The following is a 23447-nucleotide window of genomic DNA, read 5'->3' on the forward strand; positions in this document are numbered from 1 at the left end:
AGTTAGAACAGCATGCATAGATATTCCCATTATCCAAAAACACCAGATAAGGAACAGTTGCATAGCAAACAGAACACATGCATATATGGAACCACAGTGGCCATTACCACAGCATGCAGATACATTGATGGCAGCATGCCACCAATGAGGGAGTATTTCAACATGGCACATGCATAGAAACAAATTTCAATATTTATCAAACAATAGGACATATGTCCCAACAGTAGATTTAATTCTGCACATACCGATTGAGTTGTGTATTTAATTTATTGTTGCAGATATGGTGGTGGGGGAGAAAGATGTCAATTAACAACTTGTATATCCCTGTAGTTCTCATTACTTTCCTAGTCAGTGCTGTGATCTGTACCTTACAGGTATTATTACACTACACTATGGCCTTAGTTTGGACAATGGTATGGATGCAGACAACTATATACATGAACTGTGTTTTACCTGCAGTATACACCTCTTACCTAGTATACCTTTGGAGATATTGTTTGTTAACTCTACCTGACTGTTTCTACAAATATTCCCAGATTCCAGGTTGATGTTATGCACATACCTCTCCATCTCTCATTGCACACACTCTGGGCATGTCTTCACAACATGCAGGTGAAACCAGGACATATTTTGACTATTGCCCTCATAAACCTTTGGTGATTTGTACAATGACAGGTTTGTTGTCATAGATATTTTCAAAATATTTACAGGCCTGACAGTCAGTTATATGACATTAAATGCTCCCTAAATGTCAGAGATCTGCACGCTGATAAGCCAGGGGGCAGGGTAACAGCCAGCAGATATGGGCCAATTCTCTGGACATTCCTGACAGATCTGTACAGTCAAGCGGTATGGTTCTGCATACAGCTTACTACCACTCCCAGGATTCAAACCATGGCTGTGTGTGCTAAGATAAAACAGTGTACATCACAGTTGGGTGTGCTATATAGATATTTGCTGTGTATCTTTTCTCTGAATTCTTTCTATAAGTCTACCGTGGTTTTACAATCTGACCTTGTAATTACAACACTCTTATACAGGGTTTTCCAGGCACTTTTATTATGTAGCCCTGTGTGGATGACAATGATGAGTACTACCTTATTAGTCAGAGATACTGCAACACTAACACTGCCATACAATACCAGATTAAACAGTAACAGTCCAGGATTTCAATCTTTTATTTCTAGGCACAGTTTTTGTATCTGACAGACCTGTTGGCGGTATATTTGTTAACACTACTTGAATGTTGTCACACATAGTACCAGATTCCACATTATTATTATGCACATACGTCTCACACTGTTACTGCACACACTCTGGTCATAGCTTCACAACATGGGGGTGGAGTTGGGACATACTTTGCTCATTACTCTCATAACATTTTGGTGAGTTGCTGGAGTGACAGGTTTGTTCTTATAGATGTATTTCTCACAGTTATGGTGTCTGACAATCAATTGTATGTCATTATTTGCTGCCTAAACTTCTGGGATCATCCCACTGATTTGTCAGGAGGACAGGGTGACAGGCAGGGGACTTACACCAATTATCTGGACTTTCTGACCAGACAATATCTGTACAGTTGTGGGGTATGATTCTGCATACCGCTTACTACCACTCCCAGGATTCAAACCATGGCTGTGTGTGCTAAAAATACAACACTTCATGTCTCAGTTGAATGTGCTATTTGGCTTATGTTGTCTATCTTTTCACTGTTTTCTGTCTTAAGTATCTCTCAGTTGTACAGTATGACATCTTGTGATTATAACAGTCATATCAGACATTCCTACATATTTTATTTGTGTAGCACAGTGTGGGTAACAGTGCTTAATACAACAGTACTATTAAGAGATTTCAACACTACATTACCATATGATACCAGAGTAAACATAAGCAGTCCAGCAGTTAGACCTTTATTGCCAGGCTGTTAACCTTTTATTTACATACAACCTATATGAAACTCTTCCTGCCATATTATCTGGTTTATTTAGTACATTCCATACACAATACAGTTTTTTTACTGGCAATTAACGTTCTACTACTTTTAGATTTATTTCTTATAACAATACATGCAAGATTATTACTAACCTGCCTCGCGCTGCAACCTCTGCAATCTACAGTCATGAGCTTCCCGGTTCACAGCCCACTTGTCTGCCACTGTCAAAGACATAACAGAAATATTTAGCCATACCTTTCCATAATATACATGAGCTGGCAATTATTAAACAGGTAGTAGACTGATACTTACACATGGCTGGGACATCACCCATCTGACTAGCCTCTTGGAACCACTAATCCAAGATCTCCCTCTTTCTCCGTTTCAGGTCAGCATACTGATGCCTGACCTGCTCACCAGTTTGAGGGATGCCAGTGGCACTGGTGAGGTCACAGGTGAGACAGTCCCAGGCTTCTGATTTATATTGGGAACCCTGGTACTGGCCCTGAATCAGTCTCTGGTCATGGCCTTTAACAAGGAGTTCTGCCATGACTTTGGACTCCTGGATACCCCAGTACTGCACCCATAAGCACACTCCTTCACCCACACTAGTCATAGTGCCTACAGGAGGAAGCTGCAACCGGTTATGAGATGTATTCATGCCTGTGGGGTTTAAATAGGGCCAATTTTCCACACTTTGCCATAATTGGATTGTTATGAAAATGCAAAGCTATGGGCAAACCTTGTTACCTAAGATTGGCATTATTTAAAGGGGTATACCAATGGGCAAACTGATTTAGCTGGCCTACACATTGCTTACACCTAGTAAGCAGGGATGTGCAATACTTAGCATTGCTTAATTTAAAATTTGCACAGTATTTGCTGTTTGGTATTGATGCATCATTCATTACATGTTATATATGTGTTGTGTATCCATGATTCATGCACACGTACACTGTATAGGGTCCTTGTGTTTACTGGGAGATTTCAACACTTTATTACAATGACATCTCACATCTGGACTTAATGCAGTACTCCAGTTCACATATTTATGTTATGTAGTAGGTTATACAACATAAAACTGTATATAGATTCCTTTCACATGTTAATTTTGATTTTCCTGTACTGAGGATCTGTTTAGTGATACATCTACTGTGACTATAGTGTACAGGGTCTTGGGTTCAAGACCTACAAGGGCTGTTTATTTTGTTGCTGGGAAGAACAGCGGCTGGTGGATACAGAGTGATTAAGGCACTTTTAAGCAACTGTAAGCAGGTTTCCGCGGGTTTGCGTGACAGTAAGAAATGCTAACTTCTGGTTAAATATACTTACAGAGAGTTAACTTCAATATTGCTTAACCTGTGTGCGCATTGCTTACCCCCACACAAACAGGCTTATACCCACTTACTACTACTTACATGTGCTTACTCCCGCTTACCCCCACACTAATTTAGACAGAAATGTAACATGGTTCTTGGGAAGGTGTTGGATTTGGACACTCTATGGATTTATCATTCATTACACATTATACCTTCGATTTGTATCCCTGATTCATGTGTACATATACTGTATGGAACACTTGTGTTTATTTGTGGATTTTACAACATTATTACAATGACACCTCACATCTGCATGTAATGCAGTACTCCAGTTCACAATTCTATGTTATTTAGTAGGTTATACAACAAAAATTATTGTTCATAAAGTGATTTGACATGGAAATTGGAATTTAGTACAGTGAGAATTGAACTGCAAATAACTGCTCGTAAGGCGAATGCTCTGACCACTACACTATTGCAGTATTGCTGCATTTGCATTTATCTTGATATTTAACTTCTTGTGCCATTTAAGCTACAGTATGTGTAGCTAAGCAATGGGCAAACCCATGCACCTATGGTTAAACTAAATCTGCTTGATAAAAAAAGTATTTATATTATTATATTTTAAATATTGCTCTTATAAACTTGGGATGTTGCTAGGGTAACAGGATTTATTTTTATGTACATTTTCTGACAGATTTGAAGTCTGACACTCATATGTTTGCTATTATTTCAGACTTCATTGATGAGATCATCCCAGTGATTTGGCAGGGTAAATGAGGGACAGGCCAGATGCATGAGCTACATATCTGGACATTCTGCATTGATCTATGCTGTTGGGGTTATGCAACCCCCTATGAGCGGTCTCGCTATTGTAATTGCAAAACGGCAGTTCTTGACTGTGGGGGCATGTATATTGTGAGAGATCTGCTCTCAGACACACCCCCTGCACTCATCCATGTTTTGTGTCCGTTTAGGAGCTGAGGCAGCTTGCCTTCATTACTATGCATGGCGTGCTGTCGTGATGCTCCTAAACTGTCGCTTCCATGCAGGAATAAGCTATTCCTGCACCAAACATTACTGAATCCCAGGGATAGTGTATGATGTTGCTGTTTGAAAACTGCTGAGCTTTTTAATTTTTCTGCAAGCAATCTGTTTTCCTTTAGGTTTTTGGAAGCATTCTGTTCAGCCCTCCATAACCCTATTACTGATACTATTAGCACTTGGGATTTCTGGCCACTGCTCACCTCTATGTAATCCGTTCTCCAAAACAGTGTTCTTGAGTAATTCCAGAATATTTTTATATTTGTACATTTTTGTCTGAGTGCTTTCAATGAATTAAAGTTAAAGTTCCTCAGTAGCCACTCTGTAGAAGTTACAGCTGTGAAATATCCCCGTGATATCACCTGATAAAGATACAATCGAGCACGAAGATTTTTTCCAGAGATTTCCCACTCCTAGCTTTTGGCCCCATTTCAATTGGCAATATTTCTTGGACAATGTTATAGTTATCTTATTTCATCTAGTATACTCACCATGTTTTCAGTCATTCTTCTACCCTGTTCATCAGATCATCCACCTTTTATTTCAGCCATTCCACTTCATTTTTGTAAGTCAGTAATGTAACCTTTTTATATTATGATTTTCTTCTTTTTCTTTGTTTATACCTTAATAGACAAAGGATAATATTTACTCTCCTGGAGTAATAGATTTTTCTACTTATCTGAAAAGGAGACACAGCTCAGTAGTTCACTTTGCTATTCTTGCCAGAAACACAATAGATTTTTAGTCTGTATGCTTCAAATTTTCCTTCTCCAACTTGTCTGTGAATTCTGGCCTTTCAGTAAGCTCAGACATTCTTATAAAAGTAAAGGGACAGCTGGTCATGGGATGAAAATGTCTTTCCAAAAATAACTCTTGCAGCAGGTATTTAAGAAAAATAAAATAAGAATGTAGCTAGTTAAGCTGGTGCCCTGCCTTCTCCTACCCTCTGATCTAGCAATCCTTAACTTTACGTTGAAGAGAAAAAAGATATTACTTTTAAAACTGTAGCAAATCAGTTGCTACATTTGTAGCAAGTGGTTTGCTACAACTTATACCTCACATAAAGCACTGAGCTGTTACTGTCATGACTACAAAGGCAGCATTGGCTTTCATTTCCAAATGGCAGCGGTGTGCCAATTGTAGTCCTTTATACCTTGCACTAAAGCTAGATACCTCTTTCACCACTTTCTAGCTATATCTCTATCTCAAACACATACATACACACACACACACACACACACACACACACACACACACACACACACACACACACACACACACACACACACACACACACACACACATAAACTGGATTTTTTGGCAGAGGAATATAGGAATATAACAATAAAATAGGGCATTCTTGCAAAAGCTATGCAAATGCTTAGGGAAGAAGTATTAACTAAGTTAGGAGGGAATGAGTTCTATATTAAAATGATACTTTTATTTGGTAGATAAAGCGGGGAGCTGCTATTACTGCTATATTAATGTCAAAGAGGGTTTGTAGGAAGCTGGCAAGGAATGGATAATTGGTGTTCCCTAATAGACACAATAAAGAAGGTGAAAAGGAAGTTAGGGTATAGTGAATGTTATATCATTCCACATTAAAACTGTTTACATTCCATAAAATAAAATGTTTAAGTAAAGTGTTAAAGAGCCATGGCTAGAGGCATAATTTTGGATGTGAGTGGGCACAATATACATGAAGAATACACATGAAGCAATGCTTAGCAATAGACCTGTAGTCTGAGATAAGCAAAGGGAGCAGGTAAGAGTACCCATTATGCTGGTTTTACTTGTTTTAGTGATAAAAAAACTGGAAAACAATATAAAAAGAAGTACTAGATGATAGGATAATCAGGTACATAAAAAATGATATGACATGTTTTACAAGGGGGCTGGCACAATAGTGCAGCAGATATCATTGTCATCTCACAGCAAGAGGCTCTCCAGTTTGATTCTCAGTTGGGGTGCCTTCAGTACAGAGTCTGCATGTCCACCCTGTGTTGCCATGGATTTCCTCCAGGTGCTCTAGTTCATCCCACATTCCAAAGACATAAAGTAGGTGGAATGGAAACTCTAAACTGGCCATAGGTATGAGTGTGGTATGGAAGAACAGCTGTGGCAGGGTTAGCCACCCAGAAGTGTGAAACTTTCATCTGCAGTTGATTTTTGACTGTTGAAGTAACACTCTGACGTCATGTGTAAAAATGGGAACAGGGGGTTGTGGGTGGATCTACTGAGGGCTTCCTGTAGAAATGTTGGCACTTGAAATGCCAGCTGCCAAAAACTGGAAAAAAGACCAAAAACTCAGAGAAGTGTGAATCTCAAAAATCAGTCTCCTCCTTAAAAACTTCTTTCACCCTTAGATATACTAACACCAAGATTGCCATCTCTCAGAAAAAAGGAAATATTCTGAGAAATGGCATCTTGGATTTGATATGTACAAGTCCAATCTTTCTGCCATTCAGTCTCCCCATTTCAGGACTTACTGTTGCAGGTCCCAACATTTCAATTACTTAGCTTAGAGGCACAACTAGACAAAAGTAACAGAGGGAGTTCTCCCGGGCACAAACTAGACAAAAGCACTAGAAAGATTTTTCCCTGGGAACAACCATTAGGGAACATGACTAGCATTTGTTGATAGGGCCTAAGCGCAGAGTTGACATTCATTTTAGAAGCTGTGGGTCTTATTGTGTCAAATGAAAGATATGGGGAACTGCTCAATAAGCACATAACCTAGCTATGGTTCTGTGTTTGTATGTTTGAAGGCAACTGCTTTCTTATGGTAGAGGTCACAGCGGATGTGTTGGGTAATTTATTGGAGGTATCTGATAAATTTGCAAGCTAGTTTAATTTCATATAACTTAATTTCAGTTTTAATGTGTAGCATAGGAAATACTTCTGATGAGATTAATTGCAGATACAGGACTTGAATGCTGAGTTTTCTAGTGATGAAGGAAGGTCCAAAGTAGTTAGAACTGGAAAGTGCAAATTCATTAGAAGACATGATTAGAAGAAATATTTCAGGACTGATGAAAAAGTTGAATAGGTGGTGAGAGGGAAGAAAAGGTGTAGTCTATTATGGGTAGGGTGAATGCTGTCAGTATTTTGCATTACAATAACCATCCCACTAAAAGTAATGCATCCAGAGAGTACGGATTTCAGAAGATGTGACTGGAGATGCAATGAATTGTTGGTGCAGTAATTAAGTAGGCTAGATTAAGGGCATGAGGATAGTGTGTGATAAGAGCATGTGCATTCAATATCAGTGATTTCAACACTTCTCATTGGATAAGAGAGATGCAGGCAAAGGAGAAGGCTGTGGGTGCAGAGACAGGAGGAGATGGGGAAAATGGGATTTACAGAAGGAAAGTAACAAAGCATAAGGAAAGATGAATGGAAAATTAAAGGCTATGAAGAATGGCTAATACAGTATGGAGGCTATGGATTGATCAGCTGAAGAAGGAGGTATCAGTGGATTGCAAGTTGGACAGACAATTACCAGAATAGTGAAGGAAAGATGGATGACCTAGAGTTCTTCAAGGAGAAACAACTAGTCAAAGAAAGAGCAGGGTGTAAGGAGTTATATGAGCTTTGAAGTGGTCAAATTGTATTTGGTATACTTAAGTGCACCAGAGGACTTACTTAAGAATTAAAATTAAGTGAAAAATAGGATTGCTTAAGGAAACGGGAAAGAAAAGTAAAACAATCCATGGGGTGAATGGATAAAAGTTAGTAAATGGAGAGGTGTCTTCTTTGCATGGACTTCAGGATAAAAGTTATAGTAGCCACGTGGTGCTAAAAATGGAATATGGGCTATAGCTGAATAAGGATGGAGTGGAAGACATGTGGAAGGTTGGAAGGTTTACATGGGTCTGAATAGCTCACGTATGCTGTATGATCATTACCTGACAATATTATATAGGTAAATTGTTATCTTAGAGAGGCTAATGATGGAAGAGGATACTAAATGTTGGAAAGCTAGGAAAAAGTAAAATGGAATGCTACTAGACCTGTTTTGGAGTTGTGAATGGGTGTAGAAAAGGTTAGGCATAATGAGAGGGAGTTGGAAATGATGTTTTCAAAAAAAAAAACTAGAACATATGTAGGAGTTCTGTGAATAAGTGGGTGGAAAGATCTTGTGTGGACAGGAAGGAAAATATTTTGTTATCTATGGTAATGATATTAAAGACTGGAAAAGAGAATATATACTTGTTCCTTTTAATATGCGGAAGATGGAGTTATGTTTAGTTAGGAGGGCTGTTAAAATACATATGGAAATTGCTCGTGAGCAGCAAATTAGGATTAACAATATGCTAATATTTGTTGTGGGTTATGCTGATTGAATTTCTATGAACATTTTCATCATGTCCCAGGGCAAGCAGAGGTGTTTAGTCCAAGCAGTCTGTACTAAATACTTCTATTACTGTGGTCACAACAAGAAGTTGTAGGGGAAGGTTGTCCACTTCATCTCAATGTAATAACTTTGGTATCCACTATTGAGGGAAGCAAGAAGGTTGTATTGATAACAAATGTCACAATTAAAAGCTGTGACACTGGAGGAGAGTAGATTGATTATAAAAAAAATATTACTGGGTAATCACAGGGAAGTTTTAGCAAAATAGTTGGCATATACCAAGGGCAAGGTAAACCCTTACTCTAATTATGTTAGGCAAGGGTGGAAAAATGTTGACAACTCCAGAAGAGTAATTTATATTCTACATTCCATCCATACCTATCAACCTTATTACATTTTCTTTACTGATACATTATTTTTTTAATTCATCTATGGGTGTTGTCTCTATTGCCCATTCATGTAGTCCATCCCAAGTCCATATCCATTTTTTCCTAGCCTTCATTTCTATAGATGTCCAGTTCATTAACCTTGATCCTTCTTCCAAAACATTTTCAAAATGTTCATATCTGCAACACTGAGTCAGATATCATGGTGAAATCCATGCAGAAAGTATGAATTGGTTCTCCCTCGTCCAGCTATCATAAACCCCAGCCATAAACCTGGATAAGGTTTGTTAGACAGATCTGTCTGACAATAAGCCAAGGTAATTTGTTTTGGAGTTTGTTTCAGTCCAGAAAAGAAATAAAACTTTTCTTTGAAACACTTTCCATGATTGTCCAATACCTCCCCTTTTTCTGCTTTGGTGGGATTGTTGTTCCATGGATTTTCATTCCCCTCCATGCAATGACTTGATACTTGCAACTGATCTGTTTAAGATCTATATTAAAGACCAAGAACAATGACCATATTGCTGATAGCCTTGGGAAATTTCATTTAAGTTCAAAATGAAAAGAGACCAGCACACAACTGTGTCCAATTAAAGTTCTGATGTTTAATTTAGCAATGTTAACATATCCCATCCACAAAAAATGGGACAAAACAGACCAGTTTCAGTATAGCAAGCCTTCATCAATGTATGATACCGTTGAAACACAATAAAGTTTAAAGAGTAAAATAAACATGGCTAAACTGGCTGCTACTGGTGCATCATAAATGCACATTAATATTGGATCTTATTAAAAACAGTTTGCCAACCTGCTTTGTTTCTTTTATTATTTTGAATTTATTTTGAATCAATGATAGTAAACATACTGTGCAGTTGAATGTCTTTTCAAATGTTTAAATAATGCATTCAATGTACATTTATTTTTATATCTCACATATGCTCTGAAATGCATGTCCTGAATTGATGTGGCATCTGCCCTATATAAAATGCAGAACATGTACATGTGGCAAGATATATAACCCAATCAGAACTGCAGTTGCCAAATTTATGAATATCAAAAACATGAAAAGTATTACTGGTGGTCAATTGTTTACTTTTTAATACAAATTTACAGAAGGAACAATGACCACAGAGTTGGCAGCCAATGAGGATGTCCCCTCAATGGTCATCTGTTGATTAAACCTCTGGGAAAACTTATTTTTATAATGATTAAATATACCACCCGATGTTTTTCCTTTACGATATGAAAACAAACATCTTGCAAGTATATTTTCATTTAACCTATTATCAGTGAATAAAATATTCCAATGATTTTGTATCAAACTAATAAACGAGAAAGTATTCTGACCAAAATGTGTAGTTAACCTGAAAGCATTTCAAAATGGAAGGTTTCATTGTTTATATTGTAGTGATTGAGACCTATCATTTTTTTACCATATTACATGTGTGAAGAATATCTTTCTTGTTATATCCCCTATTACATAAAATATTGACCATATCAGATTGTTGTTTAACCTGATCCTCATGAGATGAACACATTCTTCTAATCCGTAAAATCTGAGATTTGGGTATATTACATATGATATGTCTAGGATGGCAACTGGTAGAATGCAACAAACTATTAAATTGGGGATATTTCCAACAGAAATTACTGTCCAAGGTGTCGTCATTCTTTTTAGTGACTACCACATCCAAATAAACTATTAATAGTAAGATCATATTTGACAGTGAAACCGATGCTCCACTTATTTTCATTCAAATATTCCACAAATTCAGTCAGGTATATCAAATCTGACTTCCACACAATCCAACAGTCACTCAGGTACATATGCCATATATCTATAGCATCAATGAATAAATTGTGATTACTATCATATATGATGTGCTCTTCCAAAAAAAAAACATAAAGAGGTTTGCATAAATGGGTCAAAAGAAGTCTCCATTGCTGTACCCTTAAGTTGTAAATAACAACCCCCATTAAAATAAAAAAAACATTTTAAGTCAATACATGTTCAGTCGGGCATACTAAAAAAGTATTAAAGCCAGGAATTCATACTGGTATATGCTTAAGCCAGTAATCCAAGGCCATGAGTACCCACCTCCTCCATCTATTTATCTTCATTTGGTATTTATCAGTTCTTCTACTTAATGTACTGCAGTTCTGTCACAGGACAACACCTTCCCCATATTGTTTAATCATTCAATATGTCTGCCAAGATCAAGAGTTCTGTGATATCTTCACATTCTTTGCTTGTCCTAAGTAGGCCTGTTCCTCCCTTCTGCTTACTGTTATATATTAGCAAAGAAATGGACCCACTGGAATAAATGGTGCTAATTAGCCAAAAAATAAAAATAATAAATTTAAACCAGCACCAAAACACGACTGTTTGCATAAAAATCTAAGTTTATTGGCGCTTTCACACATTAAATGTGCTTCTTCAGACAACAAAACAGTAAAATCAGGCACATTATATAATATATTCATTTACTATGATAAAATAATTAACCTATAAAAGCACTGTTTCGATTAATCAATAAAACATTCTCATTCATTTAAAGAGGCCTTTGGCTTTCAAAGACGGCTTAATATTGGCCCTTTCATTAATGCCAGGAAACCTGTATGCCTGCATAATAATAATCCATGACAGTTCCCTTCCCTCAGTAAAATTTCTAATGTCACCATCCCGAGTATTAGGAGTCATCATCTCAATTACCCTAAAACCAAATATATGCTCTCGTCCACATTCAACATAATGCTTGGCAAGGGCATTGTGTACATCACCTTTATTTATACTGTTAACATGCTCTCTCATTCTTTCCAGCAAAGACCTGTTGGTCTTGCCTATGTAAGAACAATCACATGCTCTACACTTGGCTAAGTAAACCAGATTTCTGCTTCTACAATCAGCAGTAACATTAAAACAAAACCTCTTATTAGTAGATGGATGAACAAAATCCACATATGGATCTATAAACTTGCACGTACATATGAAAATAGGAGGGGAAGGGGTAGACCCTTTTTTACACATAGAGTGGACTAATTTAATGAGATTGGAAGCACCCCCATGAAGAAGGAGACACTACCTATGTCTCTTTATTATACTAGTGATGTCAGTGACAGTATAGGAATTATTAAGAGCAATTGGTCTGTTTTACATTTAGACCAATATACTCGCTCTATTTTAGGTGAATACCCCAGGCTTAGTTTTAACAACAAAAAGTCTCTAAAGAGACAGTTGTGTTACAAAAATTCCACACAGGAGAAGGGAGAATCAGTGAGCAGACCTCAGATGTGTTGCTGCTCGAGATGCAATTTTTGAAACTTAAAATGAATAAGGTACATAGTCTACAAATTGACAATGCCTATTTGGCAGAATGTATTCGGGTCCAAAGAGTACCCAAAGGACTGCGTATGTATACATTTCCAAATAGCATTAAAGCAGGGCACAGTAGTAAAATTCAAAAGTTAATGGATGAAATTAATGTGTCAAATCAAAATATTCTGGAGGATGATTGTTTTATGAATTTTGAAGTTAAATATGATAATATTTTTAACAGAATTGAACATTAAGTTAAAGAAAATGTGTTAAGGAAACAAGGGAAACTAAGGAGGGATGAACTTGACTATCAGCACAAGAAGGCATACCCACTTCCAAAAAGTTATTATGACACCCCCCCCCCCCATTTTTAACCAAAATAGGCAAGATGCAGAAGTTAGGATATGCTAATATGATGAGAGAAATGAGTCTAACAACTATGAAACAGAGTTATTTGAAGGTGAGACAGATGAAGTTTTTGAGCAAGATTTCCCTCTTCCAAGGAGGTCAGAAAAAATTCTGAATAGGAACAGAAACCAAAACAACAATAACTTTTTAGGGTGACTGCAGACACCAAGAGGACAAGGACCCAAAGAGCAAAGACAGTTTTGGAAAAACAGGAAGGGGAACAGGTACTGTATACAGATACAACCTTGTGTTTCACCAATTAAGGAGAAATCACTTTGTTTGCAAGGGTTCCATGTTTATAATTACACAGACATGGAAATCACTGAAGCAGATTTCTCTCTTTTTAGGAAAGGGTTTAAGTTTGTACCTGGGAGTAACGTAGATATAGTGGATGTGCTCACAGAACTTAAAATTTATATTAGGAAGTTGAATTTTCAACTACAGTTTAAACAAGAGGCAGAAAGAACCCCAGTAGGTAATAGATTCAAGAGAAAGAGCTTATACAACCCACCTATACATCCTACTTTAGTGAATTTCAAAAGAATATATACAAAGGAAATCTATCAAGCCTATTATTTGCATAAAAATAACATTTTTAACTTCACAGGAGAGGAAGCCTTAGAAATGAAAAAAACTAAGGGACCCAGATCGATACAGGTTGATGAGACCTAATAAAGGGGGTGGGGTGGTTTTGGTGGAAAAAGAAGACTATGTGAATGATATAGCAAACATACTCTATGACACAGATCACTATGAAATAGTTTCCAGACATGAAATAGACATAGCCCATAAAAAATAATGCTATTCCTGGAAGACAGTTTATTTCAGGGTGTGATTAAGGAACAAACTTTTAGATTTTTGTTTAATGACCACTCATACATCCCCACTGCCTTCGGAATTACGAAAGTGCATAAAAATGTTTTTCACTCACCAAAGTGTTTCATTATAGCAGCACACAACAGTTCTACTTACTCAATGGGGGTCTTTATTGACCGTTTATTGAAAGATACATCAATTCCTATTATACATGTGTTAACAAATTCATGGGACTTCCTTGGAAGAATTAAACAAGAATATTTCTTAGAATCTAAGGGACTTTGTACCATAGATGTAGTAGACTTGTTTAGCTTCATACCACATGAAATAGGATTGGAATTATTTTCAGAGGCTTTATTAGAATATACTACATTGAGGGGGCCTCTTTTCAATTTTATTATTGATGCTATGGAGACTATTTTGCAGCACAACTACTTTAGTTTTAAAAGTGAAATTTTCAGGCAGCTAAGAGGTGTTGCCATGGGATCAAGCTGTGCCCCAATGTATGCCAACTTAGTGGTAGCAGCATGTTAAAGGAGATACATTTTCAACTCAGGTTTTGAAGAAGGGTGGTTTGTTTACTTGTGTTACCTGGATGATATTTTGGTTTTATGAAAAAGGGAAGAAGAAATGGTAATTTTTTTTTTGTGAATACATAAACAACATTTGTGAATATTTTAAGTTCACTTACAATTTCCATGTTACAGAAATTAACTACCTGGATGTCACCATTAAAAAGAACTATGAAACACAAGGGTTTACATCCAAGGTTTTTCACAAGTCCACATATTCAAACAATTTTTTTGGCATTTGAAAGTAACCACCCATATTACATAAAAAGAAACCTAGTTAGAGGCCATATGATCCAAGGAGCCAGAATGTGCTCCACTGTTACAGATTTTAAATTAGAACTAAGAAATCTGAATTCTATGTTTCTGGCCAGAGGGTACCCCCCCCCCCAAAAAAAAATGGTTTATGATTTGGCTGACGAAATTCTGAGGGGGCGGGGAAACAAGTTTGTTCCACTTTTAGGTCAAGATACAACCACAAATAGGTTGAGGAGACCCAACAATAATAAAAAACAAGAATACACCAACACTATGGTCACACAGTCTGGAACTTTTGATGGTAAAATCAAGGATATTTTGACTCACAACTGGTTAATATTACAATGTAACCAACAGTTAAGTAACAAACTGGGAGAAAAACATTATTTACAACTAAGGTGGGACATAACTTAAAATTTTTGTTTGAACATCCCATCCACCAACAACCCACCCAAGGAGGTGCAACTAGTTGTGTTTTATGCAAGTATTATCCCTACATTTACACACGTAAGGAATTAATGGTAGGTGACCCCCCCAGAGAAAGATTTCCTTGAAAAAAGGGAACTGTGATAGCAGTGGGTTAGTATATCTAGTTATTTGTCACGACTGTTACATGTTCTACATGGGGAAAACAGAGAGATTCCTACATAAAAGAATATATGAACATTTATATACTATTGAGACACACAATATTAACAATGCATTATACAAGCATACACTCTCTTGTGGGGTTAGGCAATGATTTTGTTTTGGTATATTGGAAATTATTAAGAAAGATGTTAGAGGGGGGACTGGTCTAATAACATATATAGAAGTGAGTATATTTGGCAGATTTTGTAAAATGCCATCCACCCTCCAGGTCTGAATGACCATGTTTCCATTGTACCTATACTTAAAGAAAGAGTGACTAAACTATGAACTGTGAACATTTTTATAGAAAGTTTTTGAACAACATATGTTTGTTTTGTATTCATATTAATAATTATTTAATATTCATTAATAACAATTATATTCATTTAAAATGGTAACAACTAATATATTGTGATTTTATTATGACTACTTGAATGTTTTAAAAGTTCATAAACATTTTTATTGTTCTTCTTTCAGCTTTTCCTGGTTAGGGGTCACCACAGTGGAACGCCGGTCCACTAATGATTAGCAGTAGATTTTTATGGTGCCGAGGTGCCAACTCGACACCCAACCTTCAACGAAGGCACGTCCATTCACGCATGTCTTTCGAAGGTCACTCGACCATGGGGAGGACATGCAGACTCCACACAGAAGGAGCTCCAGCTGAGAATCGAACAGGAGAACCTCTTGCTGTGAGGCGACAATGCTACCGCTGCACCTCATGAACACTTTTATTGGATAATTGAATTGCTTAAGTACTTAATTGCAGTTAATTAACTCAAGGATAAAAGCACTTTGTGACTGGATGTTAACTGTTTTGATAAAGTCCTGCAATGTGGTGGACGAAAGCGCTTGGCTTATTTTGTGACTGTGAATGAACAGAAGAATTTTACTTTGGACACTTCTTTTGGTGTCAGGTCTGGTTCCCTGAGGTATGTTGGTTAATCTAGCATACATACATATCAACATAGATGTGATTTTCCATACCAGAAACTGCAAGAAATATCTGCAAAAGACTATCCAGAAAGTATTCTTCTCTTCAAAAATTATGTTGCAGTTCAATTGCAGTTACTGTTAAAGTTTCATTAATTGTCAAATTAAATTAAATTAACTTATAGTAACAAGGTTTTTAAGCATTGAATTAAAGTGTAACAAAAATGTTTTTCACTTTGATGTACATATTACCTTTCATGTAGATATGTTCATTCATTTTATTTAGTTTATTTTGTATAGCATCGTTGCTGAATTATTGGACAATTAACAAAACTTTAACAGTAAGTACATTGGTTGGAATGTGCCACATGACTTAGTAGGATGGTATTTAAATGGGGTAGTACAAATGTTCAAACTATCTGAAGAAGTCTTTGTAACTTGGAAGACGAAAAGCACTTAATTTGGTTGGAACATTTTTTTATCTGGCTGGACTATCTTATTAAACTATTGAAATACTTTTAGAATGTGGCGATTTGTGGTTCGTATATTGAACTGTAACAGAATTTTTGAAGAGAAGGATACTATCTGGATAGTCTTTTGCAGCTATTTCTTGCAGTTTCTGGTTTGTGATTTACTTCTTGTTGTGTCATGATTTTCCCTACCCCATGTGCAAACATGGAAAAAGGGATCATGGATGGATATATGGATGCATGGAGAACAATATAATTTAAAATGGCCTTTTAAAACTGCTTCTAATAATGCCATCAGTAATATAATCAGGATTAAAATGCAAATGCAATAAAACTGCATTATGATTCAACACTAAAGGTAGAAAAGTAAAAAAAATAAAAATGTGTGCTAAAAGGGAAAAAAGGAAACACTGAAAAAGACATGAATAGGTTATAAGCAGTTGCTAGGTTTGCAGTCCAGGGGACCATTAAGACGTCTGGCTCAAATTCCCAGCTGTCACCAAGCACTGTCAGGTTAAGTGACTCCCTCAAGGTCACACAGTAGGTAAACAAGCACTATGGGAGACAGGCTCTATACTACAGGAATTATAGCTCACAGTCCTAACTCTGTGTGCCAACCTATATTTAAATTATATACTAGAATTGTTGACTCATAAAATAAGACACTAAATGATGTACTTAGTATGAAACTTTAACACTTTTCCTAAACTATAGTCACTTTTGGCTACTGTTTATAATTAGTCAGCTTAGTTTTAGTTCTTAACACAATGTAAATGCTTAGAAGATTTAAATCTTCTGCAAAAAATGAGACTAAAAATACATATATGCTGAATTTCTAGCAATCATTAAGGCCAGGATTAAATTTTGATTGAATTACCATTAGACATAGTCCTGTGGATTCAATAAACTCAGCGTAGGGTTTGTGCGAAGCTTACATGGAGTTTACATTTTTGTGGGATGAGCAGCAGCTCTAATCGTATATGCATGCAACAGATTGCACTTAGATGGATATAAGCAATGTTTCATGGACACCAACAATCCTGCTGGCCAGGAAACCATGTAAAGCAGCACAAAGGCAAATAACACATGCAGACAAGTTTACCAACAGGCAAACCTGTTCTGCGAGATTGTGTGGACAGCCACAGTGAATACCTGGGCAAAACTGAATTCAATGAATGCAGTAATAACACATTATAGAAAGGTGTACTCAGTGCAATGCACACTATAGTATGTTCTTACTATACTGATATAAAGGTATTGTGGTGATCATCAAGAGTATAGAGAATGAAGTAAAATTCACGAGTCTGGGGAAGTCTGTGCATTGAAAAGAGTTACAGACATGAATGGCAGGAATGAAGAAAGAGGAAGAGGACATGTGAAACATGGTAATGCACACCAGATAATGGCAAGTCAATGTACGTACACCCAAAGGCAAGTCAACACCATGAAAAGTAATCACATGTGTACATATTACAGTACGTACTGCTGTTTATACCTCTTGTGAGACTATATTCATATCATCACACATTAAACGTATATTATGTGACTGTCACACAAGGTTACATATCAATTTAGTTGATTGGTTATGATATAAACATCCTGACAAGATCACTGGAGAGGACATTTAACAAGGACATTATATACAATAGGGGTATATGCATACTGTGAAGATGTGCAAACTGAGTTTCTTGAATATGACTGAAATGTCAGCATAGCTCTCAAACAATCAGTGACACATAGCAACAGGCTCATGGACATCAGGAGGCAGACGCAGGCACATTCATGGACAATTTCAGAATAATACCCAGATTAGTCTGTGACAATGACATAAAATATGTGACTGTAAGTTATTATACATGTTCTGCAGGAAAATACTTGTACAACTGTAATGATTTGTCAGTAACCTACTGGAGGTGTGCAGCACACCTTCCTCAAATATGATGACTTTTGGAAAGTGTTAAGAGGGACAGTGTTATTCCTGTAGTTCAAATTAGGAGCAATCCTGGCTAGTTTAGAGGTTTGCATGACACATATGCCACAATCCCCACTTTTGGGACTGTAACTCATGTCTTCAATGTTCTCAATGAGCTGTGTATTAACTGTGTGCATCACAGAAAGATGTATCATGCATGCGTCTTGTAGAACACCTTGAATGGAAGTCTGCACTGTCAACTCCTAATGATTAAGCATCACAAAGAACAGTTATGTATGGCCAACAAGATGTGTGGGAGTTCACTGTGCCAAAGTGATACAATTGAGTGAAGCATCCCTGGGTGACGTAGGTATCGGCCATATGTATAACAACACTTAGAAACAACACACTATTATCAGTAGATTCCTTGCACATAGCTGCATAGTGCATGAATCTGCCACATGTAATAGCAATGGATATTTTCTGCATCATCTGCAATTGATGTGTGACTTAAGAAGTGATCCATTATAATGAATGGTACAGCACTATGTGAGTCTGATGGCAATACATCAGAATGCTCATGCACTCAGAAACTACAGCACTACAAAGTGTAATGTCAATGAGTGAGGGCACTGTCACTGTGATATTGTTTACATATCAAATGATACGTGAAGCACACTTTCTATCAGCACATGCCAAACCCAAGACATGTGCCACACATTGACTGCCACCCTGACACTGACATGAAAACTGTTATACTACCATGAAATCCTGCCAAGCATGCATAAGTTTTCATGAAGATGCTAAAAGAATTCCCCTGCACGGACATGACTGCACGGCTCAATCCATCATTGTAGACCAAAAACAAAAGCCAGCAACTGTGAGCTGTGTAAATAATTTAATTAAAAACAACAAGAAATAACAGACCGGTTTCAACTATGGAATTAACCTAGCCTTCATCAGTGTTAGTTTACCAAAGCATCTTGAAGTCCTTATATACATTTACAAATAATTAATCATAAGATATCATAGGTGAGCTCATGAATATTCATAAATGTTCCTAATCATAAATATTCATTAAGACCAGGCTGGAACAGTCCACCTAACTTTATGATCCATTTTTTCTCTTTTGCATTTAATTTACTGTGCCATCCAGATTTGTTGGATCTATCAGCTACTATTTTATCAATAATAGTAAAATGAAATGTTGCTGTGGTGTGTTTTAAAGTGTGTTTATAGAGGGCATTGCTCAACCTTTTACATTTAACATCACTAAGGTGTTCAGAAATGTGTAATCTGAGGGGGTCTAGATGTCTGTCCTATGTAAAATGCAAGGCAGCTACAGGAAGCCATATATATGATCCAATCTGTGCAGCAATTTGCAAAAACTTTATATCAAATATGGTCCCACAATTGCTACTAGAAAATTGTTTAGTCTTCAACACATGTTTGCAATGGCTGCAGCCATGGTCTTAATGAATATTTATGATTAGGAACTTTTATGGATATTCATGAGCTCACCAATGAAATCTTATGATTAATTATTTGTAAATGTATATAAGGACTTCAAGATGCTTTGGTAAATTAACACTGATGAAGGCTAGGTTAATTCCATATCCGAAACCAGTCTGTTATGTCTTCTTGTTTTTTTATTAAATTATTTACACAGCTCACAGTTGCTGGCTTTTGTTTTTTGTCTACAGTCTTTCATGCAGACTGTCAAGTGGTAATACTGATATGATGTACTGGTACTTATGTACATGATGCTGTACAGTCACACTATAGCTGTACCTAAAATACAACTGTACATTGTAGGTTTATAGGCACATAGGAGAATACTAGACTAAAGTCCCAAGAGCCTATAAAAGCCTAGCCATAAATAACATGTGCTTCCCAATTTTAAATAGCTATATAAACAATGTTCACACAGGTATGAGCCTATGCTATGTTATGTATACTGACAGTCTCTGTTTGTGATGGACAGTGCTGCAACAGAGGGATTACATCCATGGTTAGCCATCCATTGATCTAGGTTGCATTTGAAGAGGGTCAGGCAAGGCTTTTGCTTTACATGAATGGAAAGCTTGTTGAAGAGAAGGGGTAGTGTCTGAAAGATGTATGTATCCCTCCAACATGATTTATTATGTAAGAGTTTCAGTCAACATCCTTGGAATGAGTGACACTTGTACATTTTACATTAACAATGCATAATATTTCCATCAGGGCCAGATTGGAGACTGCCTTGTAGGCCAGATACAGATTGACCCTCGGTAGTCTTTAGAAGATATAATATGGTGATAGAGCTTTCAATTTCTTTGCATAGGACTTGTTGGCTATACCATGTAACTTCTTTGTGCTATAACTCTGGGGTTGTTCCAGCTATTGCAGATATGTGGTGAGGTACATACAAATGGGTGGATTGCACTCAATTATTAGTGTGACGAGAGCCAATAGCAATATAATTATAAAGAAATGAATAGCTGGTAGACAGAATATGTGTAAAAAAAGTAAGCTTTTAATAAAACAAAAAAATACAAATAAAACAAGATTAGTGCTTTCGTACTCAATACAGGTACTTGATCAGATCTAATTCAAACACACATCAAACATTCCTTACGTATGCTAATGTTTCAGAGCACATGACTTCAAGAAGGGCTTAGTAGGTATGCATTCATTTAGCCCTTTCCCTCTTGTTACCTGTAAGATAGTTATCCATTTTATCTCTATGCATTCATTATGCATTCTAACATCACCACCTCTTAAACCAGATTTATAAATTTCCAGGACCATGAACTTAAAACAATGGCTGTTTCCAACACAATTAACATGTTTAGAAAGAGCATTTTTCTGATCAGACCTATTTATACTGTACAAGTGCTCTCTAATATGGTCCCTCGAGCACCGATTGGTCTTACCAACATAGAAAGAACATAGAAAGCTCTGTAGGTCTCACAGGACACCAAGTAAACTAAGTTACAGGTGCTGCAATTAGCATAAAGATTGATATCAAAAATGTGCTCAATTGTACTACATCTTACATAAAGATTAATGGATGTCTTTGTAAATACTTTAGTTAGTTTTTTTTATCAGTTACTCTATATAGTTATTTGAGTTTTATATGTTATAGCATCTGAAATTACAATTTCTTATGTAATTGTTTATAATTTTGTTTTATCTGAAAACAATAAAATTGTTTAAAAAAATGTGCTCAGTATCTGGATGCACAAATTGGTCATCTGTTCTTATATACTGACACATGTTGCAGTGATGACAGGGAAATGTACCAACCTTACATGTACTGGAACTAACTGGTGTTCTAAGAAGTGGCTTATAACAAAGGATATTTTTAATAGATGGACGGTTCTTAAAATAAAAGGAGGGTGAGTCACCTAGTGTCTCCTTACAACTATGTTACAGATAAAACTTGTGCTATTTGAGCAAGTAAGACTCATCTGTACAGGATAGGAAGAAAAAAGACCACTTGTATTACCATAGCTAGAGGTATTCTCAAAGAACAGCTTGGTTCGAGTATCTCTCAGAGAGATAGTGTCATTTTTATCATTGTAATCTTAGTATCATTATAGCCCCTTTCCAAACAGTTAGTGGTTAAGCTGTCAAAAGATTCATACATGTCACTATCTCTTGTGTGAAGTCATGCTGTCCTAAAAAAATTGTCCTGTCAAGACATTACACTTGACATGTCTAGGATGCATGCTTTTGGCATGTACAACATTATTAATTTCACAAGGTTTATTATACAGTCTAATGTCTATGCCTCCTACAGTCTCAATCACAGTGACATCCAAAAAGTATATTTGTGCATATGAATATTCAAAGGTGAAGCGAAAAAATTCAGTGGTACCATTTAAATATTGTACAAACTCATACAATGCTTCAGGTGTGTTACCCCATACAAAAAATATATCATCCACATAGCAGCTGTAGTATAGAATGAATCTAGAAAAAATGTTATTATCACAAAACACATACTGGGACTCCCATTCAGCCAAAACAATATTGGCATAGCTGTTAGCGCACACTGTGCCCATGGCGACCCCTGTGCATTGTAGAAAAAACTTATCAGTGAACACAAAGGCATTATGTTCTAGAATGATTTCTTGAAGAGTACAGATTAAATAGATCTTGTCATTAATATAATCAGAATTGTGACTCAAAGGGAGTCTAACATAATCAACACCTATTTTGTTAGGGATACATGTAAAAAGTGAAGTCACATCCATCGTCACTAATATAGCATGTTCCACAAACTGCGTGCTGGACCATTCACATAACTTACAAAGAAAATGCTTAGTATCTGTCAATATAGTATCGACCTTACCAAGGACAGGGTGGAGCTATTTCTCATTGTATATGGATAGAGGGTCTGTAGCCCATCCCTTGCCTAATACTATAGGCCACATTGGTGGATCAGTGGAATTTTTATGGATTTTAGGTAATCCATAAATTTGAGGTATAACTGCATTTTCTACCAAAACATAATCATGTAATGATTTGTTCAATACACTTTCCATTAATAAATCTCAATGTATGCATGTATTTTATCAGTCATCTTCAATGTTTCAAACCTGGTCATTTCAGAATATGTATCTTTATCGCTAAGCATGGTATTCATAGCATTAACATAATGCATTGAGTCCATAACAATTATTCCACCCCCTTTGTCAGCTGGACGAAAGCAAATATCTTCATGTTTTACCAATTTTAACAGAGCAGAAAATTCACCACGACTCATATTCTTAAAACTTTTGCCATGCTTATTACTAAAATAATCATAAATATCTTCCTCACACAATTTGAGAAAAGCCTCAACTAGAAGAGAGTTAGCAAAAGTATACGTTAGGTTTCTTCAAAAAGGAACTGACATAATTATCATTCCCATAGAATTATAATTTCCTTGATGTGGATAGCCTGTTTGTACTTACAAGTTGAACTACATTCAAGGGATTTGTCACCACTGTGGACACATGCTGGAGGAAGTTCCAATTACTATCTACCTGAATACCCAGATCCTGCACCACTGGGTCTGCTCATAGGGCTGTGCTGATTACATTGTAATTAGATTGTGTATTTGCTAT

Source organism: Protopterus annectens, chromosome 2.part0 (genome assembly GCF_019279795.1).
Source record: "Protopterus annectens isolate FY-2018-M chromosome 2.part0, PAN1.0, whole genome shotgun sequence".
NCBI lineage: Eukaryota > Metazoa > Chordata > Ceratodontiformes > Protopteridae > Protopterus > Protopterus annectens.